Below are 14,556 nucleotides of genomic sequence, written 5' to 3'. Positions count from 1 at the left end.
GCGCTCACCACAGGGCTCTGCCATGTGGTTCCCTGCCGTCCTTTGCTCTTTGCACACATGCCCTTTGAGAGGTGCAATGGGGCAACCTATTTTTTTTTAATTGCCCTGACTCTGCCGCTGGTCTGGAGGCAGCTTCTGGGGGATCCCTCCACATGTCAGACTTTTATTTTCTTTTGGTTTTGATGCTGCTGTCAATCTCCACACCATGCCTCCCTTGCCCGTTCCCTCCCTTGTCTCCTCCACCTTTCCCCCTCAGACAACCCTGCCAACATCTCTTGGCCGGTTTCCCACTGGAAATCAGCACCGTGCTGATAGCAGTCAGCTGGCTTGGACTGACTAGCTCCCAGGAGTTCGTGGCCCCAACACCCGCTGGTCTATACAGTTCTTCCTGTCCATCCAGAGAGCATCTGAATGCGATTTGGACAGACCACTGAGCGCCTCATAATGGGAGGGAACACAGTGTTCGTCTCAGTCAGCAATTGTTAGCTTCACGCCCTTCTGCTCTCATGAACTCTTGGGCACGGAGCATGGAGGGGCCCAGTATGAGAATTCGTCTTGGGGGCTTTCAAATAAGCATTACACTTGTGACTCAGTCCCAGTTCCTTCTCGTTTTACAGCCCCAGTGGTGTCCTGCCCAAATGGGAGGACCAGCCTACTTCTAGGTGTCAAAGATAGATAACGCGCTGATGGTATCCATAGCGTGGGACAGTCAAGTTGGAGCTTCTGGCAGTGAAATGGCTGTCTCCATGCTCTTCTATATAGAGAAATAATGGACCAGGTTCTCCTCCTACTGACAGAGGTGTAAAGCAGAGGGAACTCAGTTGATGTTAATGGAGGTGTGGCAGTGGAGTAAGTGAGATGAGAATCAGGCCCAGTGAGATGGGAGGATCATCTGGGGGCTAGAGTGCAGGGTTCAGATTTCTCTCTGTTCTCGTCTCATCTCTAACCAGTCCTGGCCTTGTGATTTAGTCACTAATCTGTAACTTGGGGATAGTCACACACAGCTAGCTCATGTGCCGGTATTCACTGATATTTACACAGTGCTTGGAGATCCCTGGATGAAAAAAATGATAGCTGCAATGTAATAGGAGGAGAATGCAAATATTTATTTACTGTATGTTATAGAGAGGATGAAACCTAAAACCACAACCCACTTAGCAATCCACTGGTGCAGTTACCACCAACATACATGTGGGTAACGAGGTTCTCCCAGCCTCTAAGTTAAAAGGTTCCACTCAGGTGTTTAGTTCCCAAGTCCAGCAAAAAACAAGGAGCGAAGCTTGGTAACTTCATTTAGGCTCTCAGGACCCGATTCTCAGCTCCAGACAATGCTGAGGCCCTTGGCATAAGTTAGAAGATGCTCTCTGAATTAAACTTGGCTGCCTAGGTAGCCAAGAGGGGCCATTCTAGTAGCCAGTGATAGCCAAAACAGGGATTTTCACCATTCCCTGGGCCTTGCCCCTTAGCCCCAGAACTAGGGGTATGGCAGCAGCATACGGCAGTTGCATTTGGTCTGTACCACACGAGGTTCCCCCCTACATATAGGGAATTCCCAGCTTGCCAAATCTGCCAGTTTTACAGCAATGCAAAAGTACAGCGAATCAGGTCCTCAGTCTATTTGCTGCTTCCAGTGGACCTAGAGCTGGACCATGTTTTTCATTCAACATTTTTTTTCAACAGAACATTGCTTTTCCGACAGGAAATGTCCAATTTTGACGATATTTGATGGAAAAATTCTTGGTTTTCTGACAGAACATTTCACTTTTCAGATACCAAAAGGAAAAGCAAAACAAATCAACGTATGCATTTTGGTTTGTTTATTTTTTCCAACAAAAGCCCAAAAGCTTTTGTTGAAAAAAATTCATCTAAGTGTTGTCATGGGAACAAAACCCACTTCCCAAACAGCTCTGCTTAGCTAGTGCTTACTTACTGGGAGCTGGCCCTTTTGCCATTTTTACATATGGTGAGTACACAGCAAGTTACCAAGCCTTTTCTCCTTTAATTCCCCCTCTTATGGCCCTTGGGGGAGGAAAGACACCCTGCCCGGTCTCCTGAAACCACCTACAGTGATGGAGAAAATCTTCTTAGCCACCCGAGACACAGTGAATTAGGCCCATAGCAAACCTTTGGTCTTTACCTTTTGGTACTGAAAGTTTTGAATTCTCCAACTTGTTCCCTAGAGCAGCTGAAGGCAGTTGCATTATCTGATTTGTCCAGTGATGACAGCGCAGGGTGTGCAGGGTACTTTTGTGCATGTCATGAAGAACAGGGCAGGTGGGGAAAACTGCAGCATGAAGAGTGCTGGTCAGGAACAGTTGTGAGTTGCCTTGGTGCATGGTGATAAATACCTAGTACCCCCCACGCTGTCCTTGCAAGATGGAGAATTTGCTTTTGTGCTTATAGCATTGCCAAACCTGGTGATTTAATTGTGAGTCTCAGAATATTGGGTGATTTTCTTAAAGTTCCAGCTCCTGGAGGCATGTGATTAGGAATGTCTCCACTTTCTTTTTTTTAAAGTAAGTTTTTGTCCTCATCGTTGCAGAGAAAAGCTTGCAAACATGACCACAGCCGACATAATAAAAAAAGAATTCATAAGTTATTTTTAAAAGTATCATGATTTTAAGCCAACCTCTTGATTTTTGAATGTTTGCGGTTGGCAGTGCTGCTGGTCTCTGATTTGCAGTTTGTTGTTATGCAGATATGGGAGTAGTGAATATTTAAATACGATAATTAGAAATGGTTGAAAAATGACAATTATTTTGCACTGAATTTTTTTTGTTTTTTATACTTCCTGAGACTTTTTTTTTTTTTTTTTTTTACTTTTTCATAAAACAAAAATTAAAACATTTTTGGTTTTCAAAAACTGTTTCCAGTAAAACAAAAGAAAGAAAGAAAGAAAGAAAGATATATTAGTATTTAAAAAATCTTTTTTAGGTTAAATAAAATTTTGGTTTTTGGTAAACATCTTTGATTTTTTTATGCCAAAAACTGATTTTTTTTTAATAATAATAAATAGAGATATCCCATCTCCTAGAACTGGAAGGGACCTTGAAATGTCATTGAGTCCAGCTCCCTGCCTTCACTAGCAGGACCAAGTACTGATTTTGCCCCAGAATCCCCCCTCAAGGATGGAACTCACAACCCTGGGTTTAGGAGGCCAATTCTCAAACCACTGAGCTATCCCTCCCCCCAAAATCAAACTGAAAAATTAACATTTCCATTGAATTTGCATGCTGCTATGTTGATTTATCTCCATAGCTCAGCGACGCCCACTCCATGCCCCGTTTTTACAAGCCATAGAGTGACTGTGCAGAGGGTTAACTTTATAGTTCAGGATGCTATGCCTAGCACTCAACGTTTCACCCACAGTATCTTCCTGCATTAGATTGCAGTAGCTTTGTGCTTTTTACCATGCACCATGCAAAAACAGGCCTGCTCAAATCTCAGTGGTGTTTTTCCAGCAAGACTCCAGAGTTCTATATGGGATCATTCATCCTTCCCTTTTTACCTTGCCCCTCCATACTTCTTATGGTGCAACGGACAAGAAGAGACCTTTCCCAGTGAATGAAGAGGTTCTCATATCTCCACTTATAATAAAATATGATTCTGCTGGGACCAGATCAAATAAATAATAATAAATACTCAGGTTTCAGAGTAGTAGCCGTGTTAGTCTGTATCCGCAAAAAGAAGAACAGGAGTACTTGTGGCACCTTAGAGACTAACAAATTTATTAGAGCTTTCGTGGACTACAGCCCACTTCTTCGGATGCATCCGAAGAAGTGGGCTGTAGTCCACGAAAGCTTATGCTCTAATAAATTTGTTAGTCTCTAAGGTGCCACAAGTACTCCTGTTCTTTTTTAATAAATACTCAGTGCTTATATGACAAAAATGTCATTCCTCTCAATCTGGTCAAAAACATTGAAATTGAGACCAATGGTTTTTTTTTAAATTTTGCATGAAAAAAATGTCCTGCTTAACCAGTTTATAGAATGGTTACATTTACCAAAAAACCAAAATTTTGATTAAAATTTTTATAAAAAGTTTAAAAAAAAAATCACAATATTTTTTTCATTTCTCAGCCAGTTCTAGTTATTGTTGCTGTAAGATCATTCAGTATTTTTCACAAGGTTTGGCATAGAAGAGGCAAATCTGTCATCATCTCTATGATTATTATATGTATGTTGCACTATAAAGATGCACAGTGATGTGCAGGACATAAATGAACTGAACAAAGAGCAGACATCCTGCCCCGAGTAGCTTAGAACTTCACAGAGCACTGCACAGCAGGAGGGATATAAGGTGGGAGCGGATCCCTGTGATGGCTGAAATGCTGCATGCAACATTTGAGACATCAGGAGCGTCTTCTTTTTTCAAGGGCAATTGGTGAAAATTAGTTGAGAGGCTGATCCGAGTGTTAGATGTGGGCTGGCAGAAGGGACAATGTTGGGAATAGGGAGAGGAGACAAAGTGAGAAGCAGGGAACATTTATCAAACAAGTGAAATGCATCTTAGAAGATCAGAGGTGAGTCAAGATTTGTTCAGCCCATTGGATCTTTTTCTAAAAGCTGTGCGTTCGTTCAAAGAAGAATTAATTCAGGGAAGTCCTACAGCTTGTGTTATAGAAAAGGTCAGACTAGATGATCACAGTGGACCCTTCTGGTCTTATACTCTATGAATAAGAAACCCTAGACAGCACTTTACATCTTTTTCATAGATTCACTGAAGCTAGACATTGACGCCCTTAGGTTGCCTCACCTGTCACCCAGGGGAGCCAGTGCACAGTGTACATTCTTCAGTACTTAGGCCTGAATGCACAAAAGGAGTTAGGTGCCTACGTCCTTGTTTTAGGCACCTAGGTTCCAATTTCAGGACCATGGTAGTGCACAAAACTCCCACTGAAATCCTGTAGGAGCCTAAACTCAATTGCCTAAACTCAACTACGTTTTTGCAGTAAAAGTTCCCTAGGCACCTTTCTGCTTGTGAGCATGCACACAGCAGCATCCTTGTCGCTATCCAGGGGCCTAACTCCCACCTAAGAGCAATTCACAAACCAGGGGAAATAGACGTTCAGCTGCCTACCAGGTCGGGCCCCTCAGGTGAGGTCACACAAAACAGCTGGGGCGAATTACAGGGGAAGGAGGAGGACTTCCCTTATCTAAACTTCCCTTTAAGGTGACCAGATGTCCCAATTTTATAAGGACAGTCCCGATTGTTGGGTCTCTTTCTTATATAGGCTCCTATTACCCCCCACCCCCATCACCGCCCTGATTTTTTACACTTGCTGGCTGGTCACCCTACTTCTCTTATAAAGTTTGCAGATGATACCAGGCAGGGAGGGGTTGCAAGCGCTTTAGAGGACAGGATTAGAACTCAAAATGATCTTGACAACCTGGAGAAATGGTCTGAAATAAATAGGAGGAATTCAATTAGGACAAATGCAAAGTACTCCACTTAGGAAGGAACAATCAATTGCACAAATACAAAATGGGCAATGACTGCCTAGGAAGGAGTACTGCAGAAGAGGATCAGGGGGTCATAGTGGATCAGACTAAATGAGTCAAGAGTATGACATTGTTTCAAAAAATGCAAACATCATTCTGGGTTGTATTCGCAGGAGCGTTGTAAGCAAGACACAAGGAGTAATTCTTCCGCTCTACGCCACACTGATAAACCCTCATCTGGAGTATTGTGTCCACTTCTGGGCACCACACTTTGGAAAAGATGTGCACAAATTGAAGACCAGAGGACAGCAACAAAAATGATTAAAGATCTAAATTGAAAAAATTGGGGTTTTTTTTTAGTCTGGAGAAGAGAAGACTGAGGGGGGGCATGATAACAGTCTTCAAGTATGTAAAAGGTTGTTATAAAGAGGAGTGTGATAAATTGTTCTTCTTATCCACTGAGCACAGGACAAGAAGTAATAGACTTAAATTGCAGCAAGGGAGATTTAGGTTAGACATGAGGAAAAACTTCCTAACTGTCAGGGTGGTTAAACACTGGAACAAATTACCTAGGGGAGGTTGTGGAATCTCCATCATTGGAGGTTTTAAAGAACAGGTTAGACAAACACCTGTCAGGGATGATCTAGATCTTATTTAGTCCTGCCTCAGAGCAGGGAACTGGATTAGATGACCTACTGAGGTCACTTCCAATCCTACATTTCTATAACATTTAGCCTAGGGGTTAGTTTACTCACTTAGGATGTGAAAGACCCCATGGTTCAAATACCCCCCCCCCACCTAAGCAGGAAGAAGGGATTTGAACAGGGATCTGCTATATTTCAGGTGAGTGCCTAGCCCTAAGCTATTGGATATTCTCTCCTGATGAAGCTCTTCCATTGTGGATAAATAGAGTCATTGGAGCAGGGGGGGAAAGGATGCTGGATCTCTCACATCAATATGCATTTTAATACAGCTACATGTAAATGTATACATCGAGGAACAAAGAGGGTAGGCCACACTTACAGGTTGGGGACTCTATCCTGGGAAGCAGTGACTCTGAAAAAGCTTTGGGGGTCATCTCATGGAGTGTAAGGCCAGAAGGGACCAGCAGCTCACCGACTGTGACCTCTTGCATATCACAGGCCACCAACCCCACCCGGCACCCACGCACTAAATCCAGCAACCAAAGGTGGCTAATCAGTCATGGTGGACAATCAGCTGAACATGAGCTTCCGGGGTGATGCTATGGGCAAAGAAGGGCTAATGCAATCCATGGATGTTTACAGAGGGAAATCTCAAGTAGAAGTAGAGAGGTTATTTTACCTCTGTACGTGGCACTTGTGCGACCACTGCTGGAATCCTGTGTCCAGCTCTGGTGCCCACAATTCAAGAAGAATGTTGATAAATTGGAGAGGTTCAGAGAAGAGCCACAAGAATGATTAAAGGATTAAAAAACAAACCTTTATAGTGATAGACTCATAGAATCATAGAATATCAGGGTTGGGAGAGACCTCAGGAGGTCATCTAGTCCAACCCCCTGCTGAAAGCAGGACCAATTCCCAACCAATTCCCAACAGGACCAAATCATCTCAGCCAGGGCTTTGTCAAGCTAGGCCTTAAAAACCTCCAAGGAAGGAGATTCCACCACCTCCCTAGGGAACCCATTCCAGTGCTTCACCACCCTCCTAGTGAAATAGTGTTTGCTAATATCCAACCTAGACCACCCCCACTGCAACTTGAGACCATTGCTCCTTGTTCTGTCATCTGCCACCACTGAGAACAGCCGAGCTCCATCCTCTTTGGAACCCCCCTTCAGGTAGTTGAAAGCAGCTATCAAATCCCCCCTCATTCTTCTCTTCTGGAGACTAAACAATCCCAGTTCCCTCAGCCTCTCCTCATAAGTCATGTGCTCCAGACCCCTAATCATTTTTGTTGCCCTTCGCTGGACTCTTTCCAATTTTTCCACATCCTTCTTGTAGTGTGGGGCCCAAAACTGGACACAGTACTCCAGATGAGGCCTCACCAATGTCGAATAAAGGGGAACAATCACATTCCTCGATCTGCTGGCAATGCCCCTACTTATACAGCCCAAAATGCCGTTAGCCTTCTTGGCAACAAGAGCACACTGTTGACTCATATCCAGCTTCTCATCCACTGTGACCCCTCGGTCCTTTTCTGCAGTACTACTATCTAGCCATTCGGTCCCTAGTCTGTAGCAGTGCATGGGATTCTTCCATCCTAAGTGCAGGACTCTGCACTTGTCCTTGTTGAACCTCATCCAGGTTTTTTTGGCCCAATCCTCTAATTTGTCTAGGTCCCTCTGTATCTGATCCCTGCCCTCCAGTGTATCTACCACGCCTCCCAGTTTAGTGTCATCTGCAAACTTGCTGAGAGTGCAGTCCACACCATCCTCCAGATCATTAATAAAGATATTAAACAAAACTGGCCCCAGGACCGACGCTTGGGGCACTCCGCTTGAAACCGGCTGCCAACTAGACATGGAGCCATTGATCACTACCCGTTGAGCCCAACAATCTAGCCAGCTTTCTATCCACCTTATAGTCCATTCATCCAGCCCATACTTTTAACTTGGCAGCAAGAATACTGTGGGAGACCGTATCAAAAGCTCAGTCAATTCAGCTTACGAGAAGGGTAAGGGGTGACTTGATTACAATCTATAATTACCTACATGGGAAACAAATATTAGATAATGGGCACGTCAGGCTACCAGAGAAAGGTATTACATGATCCAGTGGCTGGAAGTTGAAGCTAGACAAATTCAGACAAAATAAGCAGGGCCGGCTCCAGCATTTTTGCCGCCCCAAGCAGCAAAAAAAAAATCTCGATTGAGCTGCCGCCGAACTGCCACCGAAGACTGAAGGGGACCGATTGAGCTGCCGCCAAAGTGCCGACGACGACAACCCGAACGTGCCGCCCCAACAACGGACGGACTGCCGCTCCTTTCTATTGGCTGCCCCAGGCACCTGCTTCCTTCGCTGAAACCAGCCCTGGAAATAAGGTGTCAGTTTTTTGACAGTGAGAGTAATTAACCATCGGAACAGTTTACCAAGAGTCTTGATGGGTTTTCTGTCACTGGGAATTTTTAAAATTAAGATTGGACGTTTTTCTAAAAGATCTGCTCTAGGAATGTTTTTTCAGGGTAGTTCTATGGCCTGTGTTCTTCAGGAGGTTGGACTAGATGATCACAGTTGGCCATTCTAGCCTTGGAATCTCTCAGTGTGGGTGAGTGTTCTAACCACCAGGTCATTCTCATGTTTGTGCTGCCTTTCTCCCGCACTCTTCCTCAAGGAGTCATTTGGGCTAGAGAGAGAGGGAGCTCACAAACGTGAGAATGACCCTGCAGCCAATGGTGATTAGACCATTCTCCAGGATGTGGGAGGTCCATGAAGCAGCCCCCTTGCTCCAATGACTCTTTAATAATTTATCCATGCAGTTTCAACAGGAGTGGTTGAGGGAGCCCCTCATCAGAATATCCCAGAGCCCAGTGGTTAGGGCAGTCACCTGAGTAGTAGCAGAGCCCAGTTCAAATCCCTTCTCCCTCTCAGGTGGAGGGAGGACTTGAACCAGGGGTCTTCCACATCCCTGGTGAATGCCCTACACACTGGGCTAAAAGTTTTGGGGGTGGTCCCCAGTGGCTTCCTGCAAAATTGGCATAGGCTGCTAACTCTAAAGAAGGTTCACAGCTAGGAATCACAAGCAGAGCTAGGCATTCCCACTGCCTACTTTAGGTGGCTCCCTGCCTAGCATGTTGGTATTTTCTGTGAATCTCATTCTAAATCACTTGTCTCTCCCCAGCCATTGCTGGGTAGGGAACTCTGGCTTTGTGAATCACAAGTGATTTCCCAGGCGTCCAAAATTTAGGCATTGTGACGCTCAGCGTAACTCAGAACGCTAAATCCTTTTGTGCATTCAGGCCTTAGTCCAGTCAAATGTGTCCGTTCTCAAGCGACGGGGGCAGGGACCTCTACTGCTTTCCCTAGGAGGTAGGTAGGGATCATTAAATAGAGGAAGAGGGATGCCCCATCACAAAAAGCTTGCAGTCTAGCAAGAGAAAGGATAGTTCAGTGCTTAGCATGCTGCTCTGGGACTCAGGTGAGTTGGGTTCAATGACCTTTTCTGCCAAAGACACTGTGTGCTTCCTGGAGCAATTCATTCAGGGCTGGATTCATAAAGGGACTTAGGCATGTCAGTGCCTAACTCCTGGGCATTCTGACGCCTATTGAATTCAGAGCCCTGAGTTCGGTGGCCAGGCTCCCCACACAGCCCAGGGGGAGAGTTAGGTGCCTAAGGGTATGTCTGCACTTCGAGCTGGGAGTGTAATTCCCAGGTTGAGGAGACATACCCGGGCCAGCTCTGATCAAGGCAGCATGCTAAAAATAGAATGCAGCTGTGGCAATGGGAGGCCTGTGCGTGGGCCAGTAACCCCTGCCACAGCTCCACTCTAGTGTTAGCACTCTAGCTCGATCAGAGCTAATGCGGGTATGTCTCCTTCTGCTGGGAATTAACTCCACAGTTCAAAGTATAGACGTACCCGAAAAAAGGGATTCTCAGAAGGCAGAAAGCCGAGCAGGGAACTCCCTAAGGGTATGTCTATTCCAGGGATCGGCCACCTTTGGCACACGGCCAGGTCGGTTTGTTTACTTGCCGCGTCCACAGGTTTGGCCGATCGTGGCTCCCACTGGCCGCGGTTCGCCGCTCCAGGCCAATGGGGCCGAGGGATGTGCTGGCCGCCCCCATTAACCTGGAGCGGCGAACTGCGGCCAGTGGGAGCCTCGATCGGCCAAACCGACGGACGCAGCAGGTAAACAAACCGACCCGGCCCACCAGGGTGCTTACCCTGGCAGGCCGCGTGCCAAAGGTTGCCGATCCCTGGTGTATTCTGTAGTTAGACACCTGCGGCTGGCCCATGCCAGCTGACTTGGGCTCGTGGGGCTCAGACTAAGGGGCTGCTCAATTGCTGTGTAGCCATTTGGGCTCAGACTAGAGCCTGGGCTCTAGGATCCTGCGAGGTGGGAGAGTCCCAGAGCTCAGGCTGCAATGAAACAGCCCCTTGGCCCGAATCCCTTAGCCCGAGTGACCTGGCACAGGCCAGCCCAAGTGTCTAACTGCAGAGTAGATATACCCTAAGCTAGCAAGGAGGGAGGTGCAGAGGAAAGGCCCAGATTTCCAAGGGTATTTTGGTGCCAAATTCCCCGTGGTCTGGGCTTCGAGGTACCTGATGGGCCAGAGGGAGGCACCTATCTCTGCTCAAGACTCTCAGCCCTGAACCCTCTCCTGGCATTAGGTGCCTGAGACAGGTCAGCCCTTGCTTATGAAAAACCAGAGAGAGAGAGAGAGAGGCCCACCCCACAGCACCTCAGAGCACACTTACGGGATCAGGCCCTGCTGCGGAGATAGGCAGGGAAATGCCTAGTGTGAGAATCCCTCTGGGGCTTCAGCTTGAGCACGGGCTCTGAGGAGCTCGTTAGCAGTGGGGTGGCATCAGGATTTAGGCAGCTTTGCACGTGCCCAGTGGTGGAAACGGAGGCAGGTCCTGGGTTAGGCAGCAGCTGAGCAGAGGTTTTGAGATTGACACTGGACGTGGGTGCTGGATTTAGGCACCTAAAGTCACGGTTAGGTGCGTGAAGCCCTTTGTGAATCTGGCCCTTAGTTTCTCTGTGCCTCAGTTCCCCATCCTTAAGATAGGGATAATAGCATAGTACTACCTCACAAGGGGGTTGTGTGGATAAATACAAGACTCTCATACTGTGGTAATGGGGAGCCACATTACTACTGATAGAAGGCATGAGCAATAGAGCTCAGGTAGGGGAAGTTGGGGAGAGACTGTAGGTTATAAAAAAAGTGGGCCAGTATTACAAAGGAGCAGCGTCATGGAGGATGCAAGGCCAATCGTAGGTAAGGAGATGAGCTTCTGAAGGCAGTAAGGGAAGCAGGGTTGACAGGAATGAGAGGAGATAGCAGTAAATGCTGAGAAATGCTATGGATGATGATAGTCAATTAGAAGCCTTCAGCTTTCTGTCTGTCTTGCCCCGCACATCCAGGCCATGTCCTGCCATTTTCCCCTCCATTACATTTCTAAGATCTGGTCCTTTCTTTCTGTCCAGGCATCTGAGGGTATCTAGGTCCAGACCTCATTAACTTCCCTCTGGAGCATTGCAGTCTGCTCCTCAGTATCCACATCTCTCCCAGCTCCTGTCCACACAACACTCAGCTGTGAGGGCCTACCTTTCGCCCGTTGCCATCACTACATCAGCCTTAATTTGAGTCTCTCCAGCGGCTCTGTGTTTTCCATCTGATCAAGCACAAGTGTTTTTACTTTGCCTGAAAGGCCCTTCACAGTTCTGCCCTTCCTACTGACCCATCTCTGTCTCCTGTCGCATCATTCCCCCCACCCCACAGCAGCCTCCAGCCACCACCTGTCTTCTTCTTTTACAGTCACCTTCAAGCTTCATGCTTTTCCCCATGCTGCTTTTCACTCATGGAACACCATTCAAAAATAGGCACTGGCCTTTCCATTCTTAAGACCCATGTCCACTGTGATGCCTATAAAAAACTGGCCAATTATTGATATGTAGACTCAGGGACACACAGGGTGTGTTGATATTTATTTCCTTATTTTGATATACACCTCTACACCGATATAACGCTGTCCTCGAGAGCCAAAAAATCTTACCGCGTTATAGGTGAAACTGCGTCATATCGAATTTTGATCCACTGGAGTGCGCACCCCCCACACACACACCCCAGAGCGCTGCTTTACCGTGTTATATCCGAATTCGTGTTATATCAGGTCGCGTTATATCGGGGTATAGGTGTATGTATGTATGTGTGGCGGGGGAGAGTTTATATAAAGAGATGTTGTATGTTGGTATATACAGTAGTACATGCTGGCCCAACTCAAAAAGTTCATTCCAATTCCAAAGATATTATTGGTTCTAGTGGTAATTCCCCATTTTAGGTATATGGAATATTTAAGGATGCCCAATGTGTGTGTATATTATAATGATTAATGTAGATAGCACCTCCACCAGTAAATGGTGCTCTATCATGATTTTACTATTAAGCTGTAGTCTTGTATGTTATTATTTTTGTTGATCTGATCTTGGGGGTAAGCAGGAAGTTCAGTCTTGCCTTTATATACTGGAGTTGGTCTTTGCAGTGTCCCCATAAATCCCTGTGATTCTACAAGCGAGTATTACAACTGGTGGCAATGGCTTCCAGATGTCAAAAGCACTTTTGCTTGAGAAGGAATTTACCAGTCATGCAGATGAGACAGGAATCTGTGAGCACTTGACAGACTTCAAGCAATCGCTCTCTGTGAATAAAATGGACTATGAGGAAACATCACAGTACCTGGCTTTGAATGATGATGATGCCAAAGCATTTTACCAGCAGCTTCCTAGCGCAGATTGTGGGTCATATACACAGTTGCGCAAACACTTATATGACTGCTATGAGATGGGATTGGCCTTTCGAAATACCGGAAGGAATGGCAAGCCAGGAGGTGGCTGGAAGGGGAACCCGCATACTTATTTGTGTGCATTAAGGAGACTGTTTCATAGGGATTTCCCTGTCTAGGAGATGGTTTGCATGAAGCAGAACCTGCGGCGCTGAATCTGGAACTGGCCATGCATAGAGGGGCATATGCCCAGTGGCAGGCCATGAGAGAATCCTATGTGACATCTCCGTTTATAAATGATTTAGCAGTGTAGAATCATAGGACTGGATGTGTTGATATTTATTTCCTTATTTTGATATACACCTCTACCCCGATATAACGCTGTCCTCGGGAGCCAAAAAATCTTACCGCGTTATAGGTGAAACTGCGTTATATCGAACTTGCTTTGATCGACCGGAGTGTGCAGCCCCGCCCCCCCGAAGCACTGCTTTACCATATTATATCTGAATTCATGTTATATTGGGTCATCTAGTCCAGTCCCCTGAACTCATGACAGGACTAAGTATTATCTAATCATAGAATCACAGTATATCAGGGTTGGAAGGGACCTCAGGAGGTCATCTAGTCCAACCCCCTGCTCAAAGCAGGACCAATTCCCAACTAAATCATCCCAGCCAGGGCTTTGTCAAGCCAGGCCTTAAAAACCTCTAAGGAAGGAGATTCCACCACCTCCCTAGGGAACCCATTTCAGTGCTTCACCACCCTCCTAGTGAAAAAGTTTTTCCTAATATCCAACCTAAACCTCCCCCACTGCAACTTGAGACCATTACTCCTTGTTCTGTCATCTGGTAACACTGAGAACAGTTTAGATCCATCCTCTTTGGAAACCCCTTTCAGGTAGTTGAAAGCAGCTATCAAATCCCCCCTCATTCTTCTCTTCTGCAAACTAAATAATCCCAGTTCCCTCAGCCTCTCCTCATAAATCATGAACTCCAGCCCCCTAATAATTTTTGTTGCCCTCCGCTGGATTCTTTCCAATTTTTCCACATCCTTCTTGTAGTGTGGGGCCCAAAACTGGACACAGTACTCCAGATGAGGCTTCACCAATGTCGAATAAAGAGGAATGATCACATCCCTCGATCTGCTGGCAATGTCCTTACTTATACAGCCCAAAATGCCGTTAGCCTTCTTGGCAACAAGGACACACTGTCGACTCATATCCAGCTTCTCGTCCACTGTAACCCCTAGTTCCTTTTCCACAGAACTGCTGCCTAGCCATTTGGTCTCTAGTCTGTAGCAGTGCGTGGGATTCTTCCATCCTAAGTGCAGGACTCTGCACTTGTCCTTGTTGAACCTCATCAGGTTTCTTTTGGCCCAGTCCTCTAATTTGTCTGGGTCCCTCTGTATCCTATCACTACCAGCATATCTACCACTCCTCCCAGTTTAGTGTCATCTGCAAACTTGCTGAGGGTGCAGTCCACGCCATCCTCCAGATCATTAATGAAGATATTGAACAAAACCGGCCCCAGGACCGACCCTTGGGGCACTCCGCTTGATACTGGCTGCCAACTAGACATGGAGCCATTGATCATTACTTGTTGAGCCCGACGATCTAGCCAGCTTTCTAGTTGCCTTATAGTCCATTCATCAAGCTCATACTTCTTTAACTTGCCGGCAAGACCATCCCTGACAAGT

General features: G+C 46.2%; 1 protein-coding gene across 14 annotated transcripts in view; it reads left to right on the top strand.

The window, feature by feature from the left end:
• The window catches only part of CELF4 (CUGBP Elav-like family member 4), an 874,489-nt gene that overhangs the window by 799,474 nt on the left and 60,459 nt on the right, over window positions 1-14,556 (top strand). The gene's annotated exons all lie outside the window — the stretch shown is intronic.

Source organism: Chrysemys picta, chromosome 6, assembly GCF_011386835.1.
Source record: "Chrysemys picta bellii isolate R12L10 chromosome 6, ASM1138683v2, whole genome shotgun sequence".
Classification (NCBI taxonomy): domain Eukaryota; kingdom Metazoa; phylum Chordata; order Testudines; family Emydidae; genus Chrysemys; species Chrysemys picta.
The sequence above is the reverse complement of the archived record's forward strand: the minus strand, read 5'-3'. Positions and strand labels throughout refer to the sequence as shown.